Below are 13,455 nucleotides of genomic sequence, written 5' to 3'. Positions count from 1 at the left end.
TTTATGATGATTTTGCCATGTAAGATCATTGCCAAAGATGTAGCCCTTAGGATGTTCCCAATGCTTGATAAAGCCATCTCTTGCCATCGGCATAAATATTCCAAAGGCAAGTCTACCTACTACGATAATATTTTGGCAGCAATAGTTGGAATTGAGTATTTTTTCTGCACTAAGCAAGAGTGTATTCTATTGCAGATGGACATGCACAAGGTCTATGATATGATTATGTGGTCATTCATAGAAGATGTCATGAAATTGTTGGGCTTTGGGTCTCAGCTATGTCGATTGTCTTTACTTTGGGGGATGGTAGTCACTTTGAGATTCTGTTCAATGATAGGATTGTGGGCTCTTTTCAAGTCAAAAGACCAATTAAATAGGGATGTCCACTTACCCGCTGTCAAGCAGCTCCGCTCCCATGCTAAGAAAGATACCAAAAAAATGCAGATCAAGCTTATTGGAAGCTTACTTGATTAATGATCAGTGTTCAGGGCTTGGTAACAAGCTATTTCTATGGTTAATGTATGCCAGATGCGGCTTTCAAACCAACAAATGCCATAATGATGCTAAAAAGGAGTGTGCTTGAAGTGAGCACATATTAGAGATTATGATCTAGACTTGTAGTGCTTGAAGTGCTCTACCGACCTGTCTTTACGGCTCTTTGATTTGACCTACGTTACAAAAGTTATGGTGGTTTGAAGTTTAATTCAATTGCAGATCCGTACCGGATTGGGCAACTACAGCTGAGAGGACAGAAATGAAATGAATGCATGGTCCTGAAGTGCTCATTTTGTGGAGTGCAGCGATCGTTTCACATCAGTGATCGGAGTTCCGATTTCCAAGATCGGGGGTCGGTTCCGTACCAGTCTGGTCGGCTCGGCCGGTGTGCCATCTGGGAGTTTTGTGACTCAGGCAGGGTTTTGAATACAGTAGAATAAGTGCTCGAGGAGATCTTGTCCAGAATTTCATCACTTGCAGTGCATTGGTAGCTAGGTGTGCTCGATAGGCAAAAATGGAGCTCCGCACTGCTTAGGTCAACAATTATGGAAGCACGGGGCTACTAGGGAAAGATGTTGTGCTTAGCAATACCTTGCCCGATATGTATACCAATTGTGGTGCCGTTATGAAAGCACAAAAAGCTCTTGATGAGCTCTTTGTCCAAAATGTCGTCTCATGGAGAGTATTGATTGTGGGATATGCCAGGCTCGATAGGGGCTGTTAGGGAAAGATGTTGTGCTTAGCAATGTCTTGCCCAATATGTGTACCAATTGTGGTGTGGTTACGAAAGCACAAAAAGCCCTTGACGAGCTCTTTATCCAAAATGTCGTCTCATGGAGTGTATTGACTTGATAGGGGATGCTGGAGGAAGATGTTGATCTTGGCGGTTCCTTGCCGGTATACATGTCAAATGTGGGGCCCTTATAAAAAGGCTTGGCTGCCCAATGCCCAAGGGCAACCTAGGCTAGGCCGCCCAAAGGCTCATCTAATGGCCGCCCAAATTAAAAAAGAACTTGAACGCCCGAGGGAAAATAGGTATGGCCACCCTAAACAAAATGGGGTGTGAATAGGAAAAGGGAAAACGAGCCAGGGCGTGGCGGCAATGAGCAAGCAATTGCACAGGCCTTGAGGCAGACATAGTGGCCGCGTGGAAGCTCCAATGAGCGCGGCCAAGAAATGAGATGTGCTCAGCTTGGCAGGGCGACCACATTTGGGGCCATTTTTTCCACAATCTGTGCGCCTCAATATCCGCCATGCCACGTCACAAGGGGTGACTTTTATGCCTCCCTAGCAATGACGGCGTCGTCGTTGCTAAGCGAGAAACGGGCTATTTATAGAGGTTTTTTTATTGCATGTAGGGAGAGTTTCGTTTTTGTGGTAACGAGGAAGGAGAGGAGATTGTGGGTGCAAGAGGCATTGAGGAGGAATAAACGTAAGAAAGAGAGGCTCACTCTCTCTCTTTCTCGTAAGCAAGGAAGTCTCTCTCTCTGTCTTTCTCTTTCTCGTAAGCAAGGAAGTCTCTCTCTCTCTGTCTCTCTCTCTCATAATCAAGAGAGGTTCACTCTGTCTCTCATTCATCCTTGCTAGTAAAGCAACCAAAGGAGGAGGATCCGGGAGCTCAGAGGGAACAAGATAAGCAAGGATTCTTCTGTCTCTCTCTCGTTCTCCAACCAAAGCAAAGAAACAAATTGAACACAGATCTCTCGTGCTTTCGGAACTGAGCAAGGAAAGTAGAAGAAACAAATTGAACACGGATCTCTCGTGCTTTTGGATTTAAGCAAGGAGAGTTGAAGAATCAAATTGAAGGGAGCTCGGTAAGCCAAGGCTCAAGCAGATTGGTCAAAGTTAAGTAGGGTTGAATCTAGAAGCCCATCAGAAGAGAAATCTTGATCATCAATGCTAATTTAATTTTAATTGATCAGTTTTGATGAATGACGAAGCAACTCCCCGGACAAAGCTGTAAGGGGAGCTTGGACTCCTAAACCATCATTTGACATATTTAACAGGTGTTGTTAACGGCACTGCTTCAATAGTTGTGCGTCAGTGTTATCAGTTTTCGAGCAAGTTTTGTGCATCTTTAGCATTACCAAGTAAGCTAAACTACCTTATTGTGCGGTGTGGCAACTCTTGGTTCTCGATTTTTCCCATAGACAGTAGCCTGACGCTAACCTGGGTCACATTTCAAACCCATATAGGCCGACACCTAGTGAATCCGACACGAAACCCGAGGCGGGGTGGGAAAATAGTTTAAGCCTACGTCTACACTGCAAGAGGCAGCCATGCAGCAGATGATGCAACAGTTTTGAGCGTACATGCAACAGCAACAGTCTTCCCAACAACATAATCTGCAAGGGCGGATTTGTAAAGCTTGGCAAAGTGTTACAGAGACGTTCCAGCGGTTCGAAGGCCGAGATATTTCAAATTTTTCAATTTTTATGAGCAGTCTATGGAAGATAATGGAATTGAAGACCAAGAATCATTGGAAGGATTTCATATGATTGCAATGCTGGAACTTAGGGGCCGGATTAAAGAAATTTAGGTGGCTCAAGGACCAAATTGGCAGGACTTCAAGAAGGCGCTGGAAGAGCTAGGAATATTTTTTGGAAGATTCTGAGAGGGTGACCAGACAAAGTTTTATGAAGTCGGTGCAGAAGAAGAGTAAAAATTTACCTACACGAAACTGTTACGAGACTTTGAAAAGAAGTTTAATCAGTTGTCATCCGCAGAACAACATTCTTTGAAGGATCAGAAGGTGGAATTTTTTATTCAAGCCACTGATCCACGACTTCAAAACAATTTGGTGCAATTATTGGAGGACCCAACAGGAGAACTGGGGTTGACATAAGATTGGAAAATAGTCTCTAAAGCGGTGAATATGATTGTAAAACGACAGAAGCGAGTTGACAAGCATATTGTGGTCGAGGTAATAGATGATGCTCAATAAGAGATTAACATTATAAGAGGTACTTCACATTAGGAACACTCGCAGTGCGACGCTCAAAAGTGTAAATCCATTGCGTTGCTATGGGCATCGCTATTTTCTTTGTTGCATAGCGACGCCTATAGCGATGCCCATAGCAACACCTATAGGGGTAAGAAATAAACCGAGAGCACCAAAAACTCAAATCTCATATCTGAGTTTCGGCGCTCTAGCAAAAAAGGTAAACCCGCGCTCTCCCTCTCTCTCTCTCTCTTCCTCACACACACACACACACAAGGAGGGGAAGGAGATCCAGGTATGCTCCTTCCCTCTCCTCTCTCTCATGTCCCCTTCCCCTCTTTCTCTCTCTCTGTCTCTCTCTCTCTCACACACACACACATTGTGTCTTTGAATGAGAGAGAGAGAGAGAGAGTACACACATGCATAAACAAAAAACACATACACATACACACATGCATAAACAAAGAATGCATACACACACACATTGAGAGAGGAAGAGAGAGGAAGAGAAACATAGAGAGAGAGAGAGAGAGAAAGTAAAGAGAGAGAATGAGATAGAGAGAGAGAGAGATAAAGAAGAGAGAGAGAGAGAGAGAGAGAGAGAGAGAGAGAGAGAGAGAGAAATCAAAGAGAGAGAGAGAGAGAGAGAGAGGGAGACAAAACAAAAACAAGAGGTAAGGGGAGAAAAGAAAGGGAGAGAGAGAGATAAAAAGTAGTGAAAATATGAAATGAAATGTTATATTAAGATTTAGGGTTAGGCTACATTTAAATTACATTTAAGATTATGTAAGATTAAGATCTAAAAGTAAGTTAGATTACATTTAACTTATATTTAAAATTTATGCTAAATTTAAAATGAGGTTAGACTTAAGATTAGGTTAAGATTTAAGATTATGTTAGATTACATTTAGGTTTAGGTTAGATTTTGGTTTATGCTGAGTGTAAAATTAGGTTAGATTTAAAATTATGGAAAGATTTAAGATTAGGTAGGTTATATTTAAGCTCGATTACATTTAGGTTTATGTTAGATTTAAGATTAGATTAGATTTGGGTTTATGTTGACTTTAAGGTTAAATTAGATCTAGATTTATGTTAGAATTAAGAATAGATTTGGTTAGATTTTAGGGCATGTCAATGAAGGCTTTGCCCCGAGAGCAAACACTAGTTACACAACAATATGTATATTCCCATCAGAATCTGACACCTATTAACTCACCCACTAACCATGGTCAATTAGCTCAGAATCACCATATGTTCAATTAGGTTAGATTTAAGATTAGATTTTGGATTTAGTTTTTATATTAAAGTCTACCTTTAGGATTATGGGAAAAAATTAGAGTTAGGCCAAGGGTGATCCCTCTCTTACTCTCTACGGATGCGACCTTAAGTTGGAAAGCTTTCAACGTCATGATACTCAGATTGGAGGCCAATATGTAATGTGCTAAGTAATCCCTTGAACAAGGATCTACTGTGAAGAGATGTTAAGATGTTGTGAATTGCTATAGCTAGAGAAGAGGCAAAGGGGTTTTGTCCACAACATGCACTGTCATGTAGACGTGGGTGTGTAGATTTCTCGTACCCACAAATATATGCATTGACCAATAAAGATGAGATTATAACCCGGTGATTCTGATCTCCGTGCACCTCTAGACCAAGGTGTGCGGGGATCGTACATGACTAGAGAATGTGAGGTAGTTTACAGTGTGAACAAAGAGAGAGAGAGAGAGAGAGAGAGAGAGAGAGAGAGAGAGAGAGAGAGAGAGAGAGAGAGAGAGAGAGAGAGAGAGAGAGTGATAAGACGGAGGATCCCAATAGAAGATTAAATTTATGTCCAGGTTATAAGGTTTTTATATTCATTATGAGTAGTGGCGATGATGTGGGGCCGTCCAGCCAAAACATCTATCTCTCAACAAGGATCTTATGTTCTTGTAATCAATGCAAGCATGATGTGTGACGAACAAGACTCATTTCATTGTAGCACGTTTGCGAATTTGGTGAGTTTGATCCATCTATTATAGATCTAGTTTTGCCAATCATAACTCGTCAGACTCTAATGCTGGCCAACAAGCAACAATCTTGCAACCCAACATGTGTTCATAGGCACTTTGGTCAAGGAGCACTCGTGGGGCCACAAGATGTAGTCTCTAACAGCTCGGAGGATGATCATGCAAACCACATTCCCAACGAGGCAATGTTTGAGTCCGAGATCGATGAAATGATCGAGACATAAACATTGTATTTGATCAATTTTGCTCCGTTTTATAATATATATTGTATTCATGTGGCTTTTTGTTCATTCTTGTCTATATGCTATACTTGAGAAATTTAAATTGTGTTTAATCATCATTGCTTCCACTATAGGTATGCTCCTTCCCTCTCCTCCCTCTCATGTCCGCCTTGTTGGGGTGAGCACTATTGCTACTATGATCACTAATAGTTGTCCATCCTGGGAGCTAGCCAATGAGAGGGTTCCTTCATAAACTAGCAGAGGTTGTAGCATTGTGACAAGTGTCCCCCTTTCCCCTTTAGAGAGAGCTTAGCTTATTATTTAAATGAAACTAAATTTTGATTGGACCTCTAGGTCTACTGGACGATAGGAATTAAGCTAGCTTATGGGCTGCTTAATTATCATTGGACCCCTTGGTAGACTGTCCAATAGGAATTTAGGGGTCTTAATTTTCATCAGTTCTTTGAATATGGTTTTTCTAAATTGTTAAAGCTCAATTTACTCAAGATTAATTCTCATTGGTCCTTGCCATAAGCCATCCAATAGGAATGAGGCTTGAATGGGAGAAACTCAACTAGGTGCTTGACATGTGTCCTTAATGCCTCTTGTGTCTTGGGCATGCCTTGAGAGTGTGTGTGTGTGTGTGTGTGTGTGTGTGTGTTCTCTCCTCCCCTACCTCTAGGACTCGCCCCCTTCATTGTAGGCAAGTGGTTTGACTTTTGTGAGCACCACACATCCCAAGCTTAGGCTTAGTTCCCGTCGAGAGGTCCTATACCTAAGGGTTTTAACACTATCCTCTGGAGGATCTAATGAAGCTTACTCTTGGGTCTTTTAAAGATCCATTAGAATCACATTGCTCTTTGGAAGACCACCTCCATGTGGACCCCTATTATCTCTCCTTTTGGTCCCTATTGAGATAGATCTAGTAGCACATACCAATATTCTAGTTCTTGTTCCCCTTTTATCTTCCCGTAATAAATGATGAGTTTAACATGAGAAAATCATTTGGGAAAATTAGATATTAGTTTTAATGACATCATTACCTCGGTGTAGGACGGTTTAGGAAATCTCCATCGTCCCTAGCTACCCCGAAGCAGAGAGCTTCAAGGAGCCAAAGACCCGCGATTGTAACTCCTGGTGGGAATGGCTTCTAATGCCAACACAAAGGAATGCTTTAGGTTAAAGCAAAAGCGTGCTTAATAATTTGGATATTACTCGTACAAACTGAAAGGAAAAAAGCACGCTCAATAACATAGGAACCACGTTAGGCAAAAAGCGCTTAATAAGTCTACACCTAGTGGGCAAGGTAAATAAGTGTAGCTTTGAAGCTTCCTCCGTAGAACACCCCCAACATACGAAGTTCTATGTCTGCTTAATGCCATCGTACCACACACCTACATCCCTCAGTATGTCAAGCAATGCTTCTTTTCTTCTTGCAATGCGGCTTTCCCAACCTAGATCTCGAGAACCCAAACGAGTACACCCAAATCTGTGTTCTCACCATAGCTTCTTGCATGGTTGGGTTTTAAAATCCTTACTTTAGCTTATAGCTAAAAATAAATCCTTATGTTAAAAACCAGCTAGAAACATGGCATGAGGTTGTAATTTTTTCGTTATGCTAATATAATATACTCACCATTGTGAGTTTTGATTAAATAAAGGGAAGTTATGGTGATTGCACAATCACACACATTTTGGGGTTTGCCAAGTGCACCCTAAGTTATTTTAGGGATGGATCTTCGTTGCTGGATTGTCATTTTTGTTTGTTCAATAATTCATTAGACACGAACGTTCTATAGAGCTTCGATAGAAGACACATGCCCTAGTCTTGTCGTCGACGCTCCTTCGTCTCTCGCTCTCTCTCTCTCTCTCTCTCTCTCTCTCTCAGCTCTTCTGATTCTGCTGCTAGTATGGCCGCCTTTATTGCAGAGGCAGCTTTCCCTCCCGCAGGCGCAGTGCCGATCAGCAAGAAGAGTACCAACTTTGAAGCGAGTCTGCACCTGCAGACCTCCCGTCGATGTGCTCGCACTGTCACGAAAGCCGCAGCGATTGCTCTCGCTCGCGACGTAGGCTACCTTATAAAAGCCCCCATCAAGGAAGCTTTTCGTCTAGTCCAGGGTATGTACTATGAATATTGATAGAGAGAGAGAGAAAGAGAGAGTATAATAAACGGGATCCACGTCCTGTATGATTGCATGTACATCCTGATCAATGAACATGTACTGTGTGTGAATAAGAGTAAGAGAGAGAGAGAGAGAGAGAGAGAGAGAGAGAGAGAGTATGACACGTTCAAATTGGGCAGGTAACTCTCGGGTGCATCCAATGCCTACCTAGAAGGTAATTTTGCTACTCTGCATGTCGTTCTGTTATTGCCTTTTCGTTTTATACCATCTTGTATTTAGCTTCATTGGATGTGTGTGTCTGTGAGAGAGAGAGAGAGAGAGAGAGAGAGAGAGAGAGAGAGAGGACCCAACACACACTTGTGAGACACAAAGCTATTAAAGAATGGAGTTTGAGCTGACTCTCGGGTGCATCCAATGCCTACCTAGAAGGTAATTGATTACTAAAGCTATATTGATTACTAAAGAATTGGGCAGGTAACTCTCGGGTGCATATCGTTCTGTTATTGCCTTTTCGTTTTACACCAGCTTGTATTTAGCTTCATTCGATGTGTGTGTCTGTGAGAGAGAGAGAGAGAGAGAGAGAGAGAGAGAGAGAGAGAGAGGACCCAACACAAAGCTATTAAAGAATGGAGTTTGAGCTGATTGAACGTGATATTTCAGGTAGATATGCCATGCATGTCTAGCTTGACGTCCATTGATCTCTGTATGTACTGACCCCTCGTGTGAGCCTATGACATGCCTTCCAGATACAAGCATAGGTATTTGCCGTCATTTTACATTCACCAAAAAAAACCCTGCGATCAATCCATTCCAATAGATGAGCTTCCTAGTATGAGAATCTGGTATATTGGCTAGCGACTGTAATTGCTGCTTGATCCTATTAAAGGGCTGCAGTGCTACTTGCTAGCATCATTGCGTACACATGAAACAATGCCAACACCAGAATCATCTTAAGAATGTGCAAAATTATTCACACACATGCATTCAATCATAGATGATTTTTGTCCCATTAAGTACTGAGAAAAAACCAGATTAGGTGTTCAGTCATAGATGATTTCTCCCATTAAGGACTGATAAAAGTCCAGATTTGGCATTTGAGCAAACACAAGCATTGCAATTAATAACACCCTATATATGTTCATCCATGTCATTTTCTCATATTATGCCACAGGCTTTACTTTCGATATAACAAACCTAGAGCTTCTTTGGCCTCGCCAGGAGGTGACCATCGGTTGCTTTTAAGGAAGGAAAACATCCCACCAAGGCTACAACATGTTATAAGCTTCAAATTCTTCAATTCATGCAAGAAATGGTGAAAATAAGTAACGGCATAGAATGGGCCGCTTCTAACTACATGTAGCGATGGGCTATTCTTAAGGAAGGAGCGGAGCGACTATGGTCAGAGACGGGCTCCTCAAGCTACTGATAGCACAATTTGCAAGGCTAGCATTGAAGCCACATGATTTTGCTACCCATGTACATGGTAAAATAAAAATACCGGCTTCACACCCTGTGCTACCCTGCCCTACCCTGCCCTGATCAATGTTCACAAAAAGTATGAGAGAGAGAGAGGAAAAAGAAGAAGAAGAAGAGAATTTTTAATGTCGTGGGAAACTATCCTCTAATCCAATATCTGGGTACAAAAACAAATGAAGTGAAGTAAAGTGAAAGATTAAAATCATCATCATCAGTGTTTGAGGATGCCCGACATTGGGCGTTGTGTGTGTGTGTGTGTGTGTGTGTGTGTGTGTGTGTGTGTGTGTGTGTGAGAGAGAGAGAGAGAGAGAGAGAGAGTTGATGAGGCCATCTCCTCGCTTCCTCAATCACGTCCTGCAAATGTTGCAAACACTCGTGTTCTCGAGAACATCGACGGCTCCCAGTAAACGGTTTTTAAAAATTATTCATAGGAGAGTGGCATGTGCGTGTCAAATTTCAATGGCCTTTGACCAAGCTGCCTCCATATCCTTCCTTGGTCGTATCTAGGGCCTCTATGATGTTGACACAACATGTCTGCATAGGTTCCTTAGGGCTAAGTCCTAGGACTTCACTACCAAATTTTCCTCCCTCCAATCTCCACACCCATCAACCTTCTTTGGTAGCAGCATTGTCACATCACCGTACCAAGGTTGGGGGCTAGGGGGCCAATATGATAGCCAATATCATTAGGCAACCAAAAAAAATAAGGGAGGACATTAAATCCATTTGTTACACTTGTGGATGGTCTTGACAAAGACACCAACAAACGTGCCTATCATCAAGCCATAGAAACTCTTGCAATTGGGGATGTGGTGCCGCTAGTGGGATAAACTCATCATTAGAGGACGACGTGCCAGTGCCATGCACTTTTGAATTAAAGCCATCTTAGGATGGATCCACACGGACAGGGGTAGAACCCCCGCCACTCGTCATCTATTTTGTCTCATACAGAAACTTGAGCCAGCACGAAGCACCACCCTTGTTCAACGCGGTGGGGGCAGAAGAGCATTTCCCAACTAATTTTAGTAGAGTCGAGAATCTTGGGTGGTGTTTGCTGTCGAAGGAAGGTTGGGGTTCTACCCCAATCCGTGCAGATCGTCCCTTACATGCCATCAATAATTGTAGTGGGCACCACCCACGCACGGAAATAAATCTTACCAATTGGAATCGCGACAAAAGCAGTAAGAGACCGAGAACCTTGATACAACGTTGTTGCTGGTAGGCATATTGTCCTAATCCATGACTAGCCACAGCTTTTGGAGTGCCCTTCATGCAGAGTGTATGAGGCATCACACATTCAACAGATTGAAGTTGCACTTGGGCCCTCGTCCTTTTTGTGTAACCAACAGACGGTACTACCGATGCAGTGCCCCTACCGTTGCCCGATCCATGCTCCTCACAACCAAAGAAAACTCTTGACTCTCTTACTGACTCAAAGTAGGCGATTAAGAGGTGAAAGGATACCAAACTACCCTAGCCATGCCAATGGTGCTCTAGCACGGCCACGTTATGGGACACACTACTCTCACTCTTTCTCAAGGTTCCACTGTAAGTAGCCAGCCTCTTCCTCTTCACAAGTGGCCGCCTCTTCCTAGCCATATCTTGTGCTCATGTAAGCGGGCATCTTGCGCCTGTTGAGTGTCGACTTTGCAGCTTGGTGGCTCCCCTGTTTACCATTTGGGTTCTCTCTCTCTCTCTCTCTCTCTCTCTCTCTCTCTCTCTCTCTCTCTCATTGAGGACGGTGATTTTGCATGCAGACACCAGATCTCAAAAGTAGGCTAGCAAGTCTGTACTTCTCCAAGATGGTCCGCCAATAGTGCGAGCCTGAACACTGGGACTCTAGAATCCTCACTCTCCCTACACATTACATATGAACTATGAGCTTGTGACATGTTACTCAAAAACTCTAAGTACGTACACACACACACAGAGACGGCGGTTCTTAGTGCTAATTTGTTCTCCCAACTCAAACCTGCAACCTCTAGTTTGTAAATGAACCGCCTGCAGCAACACACACACACACAGATAGAGAGCAAACTCACCGACAATCCAACACAGAGCCTCCACTCGATATGACATCATGATTAGAGAGAGAGAGAGAGAGAGAGAGAGAGAGAGAGAGAGAGAGAGAGAGAGAGAGAGAGAGAGAGAGAGAGAGAGAGAGAGAGAGAGAGAGACCAATTGCATACATAACCCAACAAAGAGCCTCAATACACCATATGATACCATGGGTGCCCACTAGCACCTATAGCTGTGTAAGAGAAAGGAAACAAGTGCTAATACAAATGTTAAGCTAATCACTAATGTACACAGCAAGATAAAAATAGAGTTTTCAGTTGAATGTAATGAAGCTTGATTGCATAAAGATAAATTGAACCGATAGACCTGTTTATAGACATGAATGGCAGTTGATTATGGGTGGTAGCTAAGAGCTAATCTACGAGGTAGCTGGCCACTGATTTAGGAGTGGCTGGTGAGAAAATAGTGGGCCTAATCTATGGTGGAGTGCACTCCCACTTACAAACATTTTAACATTCTCCTTAAGTGGGAGAACAAGACATCAAAAAAGGAACTTGATGAGTGTGATGAGAGATCCCCCCTGAAAATTAATTCAAGAGAGTAGACCAAGCATCTGACATGATGCATACAACTTGGCTTGATCAGTAGGCTTGGTGAGAGAATCAGCCCGATTATCTGTTGTAGGAGTGTAGATGAGGAAAATGAAACCATGCTTCACCAATTCCTTCAAGGCATGATAGGAAATGGAGATATGCCGCGTCTTTGAGCTGAGCTGAGGAGCAGAAGCCAAGGCAATGGCCAATTGGTTGTTGCAATCAAGGGAAAATAGGTCTTCGATCCATGGGGATGGGAAGCCGCATCTCATAGATGAGTTGAGATAGCCAAAGGACCTTGCAAGAAGCAAGTGAGGCCGCAACGTACACCGCCTCTGTAGAATAATGTGCGATGGTGTCTTGGCGCTTGGAAGTCCATGTAATAGCTTCGCCGGTGAGTGTCAAGACATATCCTCAGGTAGAGTGTCGAAGAGGATCTTGAGCAGCGCAATCGGCATCCACATATCATGTAAAAGAAAGAGGACCATCCTGGCGATGGAATGTTAAGGAATAATGCATAGTGTGTTTGAGGTAGCGGAGGCAATGGAGGGCAGCTTGGTGATGGATGTGGCAAGAGATCTGAAGTGCACGGGAGAGAATGTGATCGGCATAGCAAAGGTCAAGGCGAGTGCGAGTAATGAGATAGAGAAGATGGCTAAGAAGCTTATTGTATTTGAAATCTTGAAGAGAATTAGCATCAGTTTAAGTGTAGGAGTGAAGTTATGGAGCGAGTTTGGCATTGAGGGCAAGTAGTGTGGGCTGGCCATTAGTAGAGTGGATACTGAATTGCTCAAGAATTTTCTTGATGTAGGGTGATTGAGAAATCTTTATGAAGCAACCATTAGGATCACGAGAGAAAACGATGCCAAGAAAGAAATCCATGGGACCCTTGTCACTAATAGGAAAGCTGGAGGCAAGCATATCATGCACTATGTCAATGATGGCAGGATGAGATGCAACCACAAGGATATCATCCACAAAGAGACCTAAGATAGCAAAGCCAGAAGGATGGTGAAGCACATAAAGAGTGGGATCAGTAAAGAGGCGAATCCAACCCTTGTTGGAGAGATGATTGTGCATGCGCAAATAACATTGACAAAAGATTTGTTTGAGACCATATATGGGGCAATGAAAGAATCATACATAATTGGGGTGATGGGGATCAATGAAGTGGGGGGCTTGATGCATATAAATTTCTTCTTCTAGCAGACCATGTAGGAAAGCAGTGATAATGTCGAAATGATGTAGTGGAAGATCAAAAGCAGAAGCAATGGCGACCCTGAGATGAAAAGATGACATACCAAGAACGGGGGAATAAGTATCATTGTAGTCAACCTCGGGACGTTGGAGCAATGAGCCGCGCTTTGTACCGCTCAACAGAACCATCATGGTGGAGCTTGCGCTTCAGGAGCCACTTGCAGCTTATGATATTATGATGATGTGGCTTGGGAACCAATGTCCAAGTGTGACAATGATGAAGGGTAGCGAGATCAGCATAGATTGCTTCGATCCAAGCGGGGGCTTCATCGGAGTTGAGGGCAACTGAAATGGAGGGGCCAACATTGTCTTCGAGGATGGCAG

At 43.1% G+C, this 13,455-nt stretch overlaps 1 long non-coding RNA gene across 2 annotated transcripts in view; it reads left to right on the top strand.

Moving 5' to 3' along the window:
- The window catches only part of LOC147460029 (uncharacterized), a 70,316-nt gene that overhangs the window by 33,693 nt on the left and 23,168 nt on the right, over window positions 1-13,455 (top strand). For both annotated transcript variants that reach the window (XR_015187745.1, XR_015187744.1), the window contains one exon: window positions 7,966-8,000. This is a non-coding gene — a long non-coding RNA (uncharacterized LOC147460029). The remainder of the gene's footprint in view (window positions 1-7,965; window positions 8,001-13,455) is intronic.

This window comes from Adiantum capillus-veneris, chromosome 4, assembly GCF_014529385.1.
Source record: "Adiantum capillus-veneris isolate H3 chromosome 4, ASM1452938v2, whole genome shotgun sequence".
Taxonomy (NCBI): domain Eukaryota; kingdom Viridiplantae; phylum Streptophyta; class Polypodiopsida; order Polypodiales; family Pteridaceae; genus Adiantum; species Adiantum capillus-veneris.
The sequence above is the reverse complement of the archived record's forward strand: the minus strand, read 5'-3'. Positions and strand labels throughout refer to the sequence as shown.